The sequence below is a fragment of the Camelus ferus genome, chromosome 17, assembly GCF_009834535.1.
Source record: "Camelus ferus isolate YT-003-E chromosome 17, BCGSAC_Cfer_1.0, whole genome shotgun sequence".
Lineage (NCBI taxonomy): Eukaryota > Metazoa > Chordata > Mammalia > Artiodactyla > Camelidae > Camelus > Camelus ferus.
The window spans coordinates 9,971,597-9,979,585 of NC_045712.1; the positions used below are offsets into that span (position 1 = coordinate 9,971,597).

General features: G+C 39.8%; 1 long non-coding RNA gene across 1 annotated transcript; it reads left to right on the forward strand.

The window, feature by feature from the left end:
- Positions 1-5,088: 5,088 nt before the first annotated feature.
- LOC116657083 lies at positions 5,089-7,452 on the forward strand. Its single transcript, XR_004312017.1, has 2 exons — positions 5,089-6,116; positions 7,332-7,452. It is a non-coding gene; the product is annotated as an uncharacterized LOC116657083 (long non-coding RNA).
- The last annotated feature ends 537 nt before the right edge of the window (positions 7,453-7,989 follow it).

The window sequence follows — 7,989 nt, forward strand, 5'->3', positions numbered from 1 at the left end:
TGAGAAAACTGGATTCAAATTCTAAACCTAGATCCCAAAGGCTTGCAGTTGGTTCTGTCAAAACATTTCCCAATGTTGGATCTACCTCTACAAAGATTTTGTACCACGAGTGAAGGAGATAAAAACGTCTTTGAACTTTAAGCTCTTTTTATAATCACATTCCATCCCCTTACACTTGGCAGACAGTCCAACTTGTTACTTTGTTCAGAAGCTGGAACCTGTCTGTCATCCTGTCCATGACGCTTCCCTTGGGTCCCAAAGAAAGGAGAGCGGGTCTCTACGTCCATATTTACACCAGTTAACATTCGTTTGGTTGCATTTAACTTAATGTGCTTCTGGGTAGTTCAGGTAAAGATTGATTTATCCAAGAAAGTGAAAACAAGGCTTCGTAAGGACCTTGGCAGGAGAGGCTCCGGTTCTTTCCTCTCGAGTGGTGTCATGAAACGACAGCCCAGACTCTTTTGACACTGAGTCTCTGCTCAAGTTTCAAAATCTCAGAGGAAGCAAGCTGACCGGCTAACCTTGGTTCAGAGGCCCCTCCACAGACAATTCACAGTGCAGTGGAGGGAGGTGACTGTCTGTTACTGGAGGGAAAACGAGAGAAATGTGCTAGATGAGAGCAGTCCTGCAGGGCTACTGAATGCACTTGTCCCCCCTGGCTTTTCCACAATTGTCTCCCATCTCTTTCTCTACATCATCAGTTTCTCTCTTTCACTTAGATCCTTCTTTGTGTCTTCAGACAAGTACAGATATCCCCTAGGTTGAAAGAAAAAATTCTTAACCTTATAACCTTCACCTCTCATCTTTTTTTTCTTTCTTCTCATCAGAATTCTCTAGTGAACCATCTCTTCTGGTCCCCCGGTAGCTGACTCACTCTTTAAAGAGACCTTGCAAATACTCTTCCTCTGCATATTCTTTGCTATCTCAACCTCTACCTTTAGCTGGAAGCCTTGCCTGACATCTGCTCCCTCCCTTCCTTCCTCCGTCCCTGAACCAAAAACTTCTAAACCACAGTTTGGTTTTAGCAAACATTTTTGCCTACAGTAAATGCTGTTCATTTGGATTTTATTGATTCTGTAGCTTGTCTTTAATTTGCTTATTTGCTTTTGTTTTATAGTTACCTAAGGGCAATAAGGAGTTTATAACATGCTTTTATGTTTGTACATATTTAAAATAATGCAAGTCAACTCTGGGAGCCTGAGAGAACACTTTTCTCTAAGAGGTCCTCAGTTGCAGAAAATTTAGATCAATGTATCACTGACTCACATATTTCTTGGTAGCATATTTAATCTCATTGGTAATGTGCCACACAAAAATACTATTAATTCTCCCAAGGTAGTGACAGTGAGGTTTGTACTTCTTTGTGTATCTACCTCCAAATATGTAGTAATATCTCAAAACTGTATTTTATTGGGTGAACACATAGAAGCTTTGATTTCTGAAGAGTTGTTACGAAATTCTTTTATGAATAAGAGCTATCTTTTATTGACTGCAGACTTTTATTAAGTGCAAGAAATTGGGCTATGTGCTTTAGATCAGTATCTCAATCCTCAAAAGAAACCTACAAAATATGACCTAATTAAGATAGCCATTTGACAGATGAGAAAACTGGGGATCAAAGAGATTAAATACATTGCCCAAGCTCATATACCTAGTAAATACCAGAGCTGGGATTGCATATGAAAAAATGATTGTTAGAGAACTAAGAACAGTATAAGTTTTATAATAATTTTAAAGTTCTTTTTATTTTGTAAAATATTTATATTTAATTCAGTCCTTAGTCAAAATATTGGTAGTTTGATTTCTTTTTCTCACTGAATACTTGTAAAGTGGTATAAAGTTAGCTAGCATTTTTATAGTCATTCCCCTTAATACGTTTGTAGTATTATCGTGAGCACTAAGAAATTTATATTCATTTAGTAGAACAACTTTGTTTAACTTCAGTTTGTACTTGATAAGATGATATTTTAATAGTTTAGGCTGTGTTTCGTAATATAGGAAATGCCATGCCAACACATCATTAACAGCACATTCCTGCCCACTGATTTTCCATCCAGAGCAAGGAAATACGTGTTGTGGTGATTACTGTACAGAGAGAATCAATGTCACTAATGTTTAAACAGTGTGTAGCTTTATAAAACATATTATAAACAAAATCTTAGCATAAATGGAACAGGCACATCTCAGCTCTATCTTGGCCTGATAATTGCTGCATTTATCAGTTTTCAAGCAGTTATACATTATAAGAAGTCATTTCCAGGACTTCAGCTCTCAATGACTTTGTTTCACATTCCTGACAGTGTGGATTAGCTAACTGGAAGAAGAGCGGTGGGTGTGAATTAATGCAGAGCTTGGTCGTGGCTAGGTTTTCCACTCCCTATGGCTACAGACAAACATGTGGTCAAAACCATGCTGCCCCATTAATTATGCTACTCCTGCTAATATTTAAACAAAAAGCCTAGGAGTTAGAGTGGTCCTTATTTTAAAGAACAAATGTTTAAAGAGAAGAGGCTGACTTTCCACGTTGTGAGGGGAAACAATCCACTTTTTAAAACTTGAAGTATAGTTGATGTACAATATTATATAAGTTTCAGAAAATCCAGAATTTTTATCATGGTTGAGGAGTTCCTACTCGCTCTAGACCAGCCTTGGTAGCACTATTTGCCTCTCTGTGACAATTTGTATAACAAATGCAGTTTTCTCTGCCTGAGGCTCTCTCCCATTCTCCTGCAGGACACCCATCTTCCTCCCTCATTCCTCATATCTCAGCTGAAGTGGGACTCCCTCAGAGAAGCCTTCCCCAAGTAAGTCAGAATGTCCATCATTGCAAACTGAATTCATATTTGGTAGCACTTATCACTAGAATTAGGTATTTATTTTCAGAGCAGGCACTTTGTCTGTCTGGCAGACAAAACAACAGACGTTCTTTCAATTCCACCTGGAGAGAGGGGAGAGACAGAGATGCAGGCAGAGAGATACAGGGAGAGAGAGAAAAGGGGAGAGGAAGGGAGGGGAGAGCAGAATAATATAGTCATGCAGGGAGAAGTAAAGACCGATGGTGTGCCCCCCCGGGGGGGGGGGGTGGGGGGGGAGGGAGAGAGAGAGAGAGAGAATCGCTGCTTGACTCCATAAATACTACCCATTTTTTTGTTTAGTCCAACCTTCATTTCCTGCTTATGACAGAGGCTGTTAGTGCCTCCTAGTACCTGTGTTTTCCCCTTACTCCTGGGCACACACTTAGGCTACATTTCTCAGCCTCCTGTGCACTTGAGTCTTACCATAGGACTGAGTCCTAGCCAGTGGAATACAGACAGAAGGGATGGACACCACTTCCAGACATGGCTCCCTAATTCTCTCCCCGGTCCTAGACTTTCTTTCTTTGCTCAATGACTGGTCAGTTAACAGGGTCCAGCAGAGGACTCAGGACCCAATAGAGCCATTAGCTCGAAGGAGCCCATATCCCTGAGTTACTTTGTGGAAGGCCACTGGTGAAGCCCCAATTGGCCTGTGGAATGAGTAAGAAACAAACCTTTACTCTGTTAGGCCATTGAAGATTTGGTGTTCATTTTAGCAATGAACTTTAACATCCATGAAACGTCATTATTTTCATAAAAAAATTCTTTTGTTGATTTATATTAGTTTGAAGCACATTTTAATTATTTACTAGCAAATAGCCTTGACTAAGATAGCTACTAAATATGGGTGACTTACACCACTGATTTAGAAGAATCTTACTATTAAAACAAATACACACACACACACACATACATATATACACATATACATACATATTTCCCTCCATATCCATGCATTCATTCTGTGTCTGCATCATTCTCAACCTGCAGATTAGATCAACCTCAGATCAAAAATATTTGGGAAAGAAATTCCAGTAAGTTTCAAAATGCAACACTTGAATTTGTCACACACCTGCAACTACTCATATAGCATTTACATTGTACTAGGTATGATAGTAATCTAGAAATGATTTAAAGTATATGGGAAGATATGTATAGATGATATGCAAATATGATGCTGTTTTATATAAGGGAGTTTTGCATCTGTGGATTTTGGTATCTGTGGGCCTACTGGAACCAATCTATATCTATAGCTAGAGAAAGAGAGAAATATACTCCTATAAGCATTACCATGGGAAGGGCGAATTTAAAATCAGTGATACTCAGTGAGAGTCAAGTGTAATATCTACTACTCTATGACCAAAGAAGTCAAAAAAGGCAATCTAGGTGACCAATAATATAGTCTGCGAATATTTATTGAGCTTTTAGTTCCAATACACATCCAGGTTGAGAACCATTTACCCAGAAGGGTACACACCAAACCACTGGCAGCCTTTATGGTGGAGGAGGGGGTCTGGAGAGGAGAAATATTTGACCGAATCTTGTCCCTACATGGTTCTGCACTATTGTCACAAAAAGCATGTTTTTTAAATGAAAACTTTGCTAAGGTAGTACACACATGATACAAAATTGAAAACATACAGCAAGGTTTGTAATGAGAAACGAGCCTCTCTTAACCCTCCTGTCTGTAGCACTCAGTTTCTGACCTGGACCTTAGAGGAAGCCACTGTTAGCAGCATTCTGTGTATTTTTTCATACTTAAGCTCTTATGTATGTATGTATGTATATATACACATATAAAATATTTTTATGTTACATATATTTATATATTTATTTTATATTTATGTATGTATATTTCCATATAAACAGAAAAAACTGATTAATTTTGAAAAAGAGCTAAACAGGAATGACAAAATTACTTATGTGTTGAATTTATAAATCATTCTAAATAACCTAATTTGATTAGTACAGGATTTACATCACAGTGGCTCTCTTAGTCTGAATTCATTCTATTTTGATATATTCGCAACTTAATTTGAACTTTTCAGATACATATTACAGAGACCTTTTTCCTTCCTCTATGCCGCTCCCTCTCCCTTACCCCCTCCCAAGCGTGGTCTGTTTCCAACCCCGCCCTTCACTCTGTGCACGTGCGTGTGCACGTGCGTGTGCGTGTGCACGCGCACAAGTAGTTCATGCGGGACGTGACCCTAGGGAGCCGGAGTGAGAGACGGAGAGGGACACAGAGAAGGGGACGACAGACAGTGTCAAGCCGCTGCTCCTGGTGATCACGGCAGGGTCCCCTGGGACCATCGGGAGAGCCTTGCGAACCGCCTCTCACCACTGTCTGCGGAGGGGAACAAAGGAGAACGTATTTCTCCTGGAGGCGCCCATCGCTCACTGTGGACCATTCACTTTTGGATTTGCTTCTTAATGGTCCCGAGGCAAAACTGTCTGCTTGCACAGATGTTAATTATTCGAGACTGCTCTTAATTAGTTGTGTGAGTTACTCATTCTGGAACCGTGACAGAAAGCCTCAGCCGGTTTGCTCTCTGAAGACGCAATCCCGGAGCTTTCCAGGAGCTTGGTTTGTGGCCCCTCCCCCATGTCTCTCTTCCCTCTTGAACCAGAACATTTGAGTTTAGTCAAGCTCACAGAGGCCACCCCCCCATGGGGACCTTTAAAATTAAATGTTCAGGATGTACATGATTTTTAAAAGCCCCTTGCGCAGAGGAGCCGAAAGCTTCGGTGTCGCTGCCCAGTGAAAATATTCAGCGCCTAGTCAAGTGGCATTGCGGAGGACCTGGTGGGCTCTGACTGTGAGATGACCATTCATTTTCCTTTGACTTGTAATTTCCCTTGCTCTGGTGATTTGCGCATTGTGCTGTGCAGGGTATTAAGCACGTTAGCTGCCTTCATGACCATCTAAATAATTAAAGCTTTATTGAGGAGAGCATGGTACAGCTTAGTGCATTAAATACTAATCTGATTGTTCATTACAGCCTCCTACAAGCACAAAACTGGGAGGCAGGAGGCCCCAGCTGGTATTAAAATTGTCTGTTCCCCATAAAAATACTCACATGGACAAAAGGGATCACAGAGATGATCATTCTGAAAGAGTGTACTGGAAGACATTGCTGGCCCATCCATCTGGGACCTCACTTTTTTTCTTAACAGAACAATTGGTAGCAAAAAAAAAAAAAAAAAAGCTTCCTTCACACTGAAGACCAGCTCCAGGCAGGAGGAAATGAAGTACTCCAGGTAATAAAATATATGCGAGAGGAAAATGACTTCCACTAGAGTTATACCATGAGGGGAAATAGACCAACACTCATTTTAAAGAAATTCGGACCCAGCATTCTTTTTTTGAGCCTGTACGAGGGTTTGGTCAGTAGGGGGAAAAGGAGAGTAGGATGCGTTATGATCATAACTTAAACTCTGCTTTACAAAATAAAGTAGATTGTTAAGAAAAATGAGGTAGTTGTATAAATACCACTATGGAAAGATACCCAGAATATGATAAAATACAAACAAGAGACAGAGTAATAGGTATAACATAATCCCATTTGTGTAACATCAGATTATTAAAAACTTTATAGAAAGTGTATTATGTTTATAAATGTATCAAATAATATCTGGAGGGTGACACACACCCGGGCTATTTTTCGATTTCCTCCTGGAGAAGCAGTTGATAATAGGGGAAGGAAGGGTAAGCTTTTATTTGTTATATTACATCAAAAATTTAAAAATAAATGAGTGAACACATTTTTTAAAGTTAGCTGAAGAATTTTATTATTGCAGAATGTTGTTGTGACAGAATCCTAAGACATTTTACAGCAAAGGAATTATAGGGAAAATTGATTTAGGCTTCATAATTTTCAGAGATCTTAAAAAGATGAAGCTGTTTGGTAGCAAAAATGTTAAACTACAGATTTGAAGAAAAGTTTATTTTTTCAGAAACCTCCTTTACTTCCCTCACCTCTCTCAGAAATACTCCTCTTGCATCAAAAGCAGTGCAGTGATTTAGAAGAAAGTATGCATGGGGTTTGGAGTCAAAGAGGATTATGGTCAAATCCTGCCTCCCTTACTTATTAACTACGTGACTCAGAGCGACATCTCAGTCTTACTAAGCCTCTCTGTTTTCTCATCTGTAAAATGGGGAGAATAACAAACCTGGATCATTGTAAAACTTAATTAAGATCATGTTTATAAAGGGCTTCACCTATTGGCCGCTGTAAAATAAGCATGCAATAAATGTTGGCTATTTGTAGGTTTTGTAGAATATATTGTTGTTCAAAACAGCCCATATACCTTCCTTGGGAGGTTTATATATCCCAGTCCTCTTCTACTCAAGAGTGGCCAAATGACTTGCTTCTGCCTGTGAAATCACACATAAAATTATCACTTCCAAGAAGATGCTTTAAGAGTCAGTTCATGATTTACATTTTTTCTCTTTTATCTCACCCATGACATCAGCAGTGTGTCAGATAGGGGCTGTGCCAAAAGCCCGAATCCTGGAGCGAAGACACACACGGAACATGCAGCCCATCAACAACCTCCATGATGTCTTGCATGAGTGAGAAATAAACTTCGATGGGTAAGTCACTGAGATTCTGGATTACTTGTTACTGACACTCAACCTAGTTTACCTGACTGATACACACACCTTCCCTCTTGGTAAAAATTCCTGGGCAGATTTCTTTGTGACTAGCAGTTAGACTTCTCCGTTGTAAATATTTGAATTCTCTCTAGTTAGTTTAAGCAGAGATGTAGTTTAGTGTAGAATGTTAGGTGGCTCAGTGCATCTCTGGATGGCCCAGTAATAAAGCTGGGGCTACTCAGCCAGGAACAATGACCAAACCATTTTGATTGTCACCTTCAGCAGAGATGACACAGCTGATGCTCCTAAAACTTTGTAGTTTGCACCTATGTCTGACCCTGATCTTGGTCCTTTGACTCTATCATTCCCGCTTCTGGTAGCTGGAAGTATCTGCCACCATCTCACCAAAATAGAGTCTACTAGTGTCTGCATCTGATTGGCAGAGCCTGCATCACATGCCTGCATTTAGATACAAGGGAGGCCGAAAAAGTGTCTGACTTCTACTTTGAGGAGACACAAACTCATAAAGCAGAA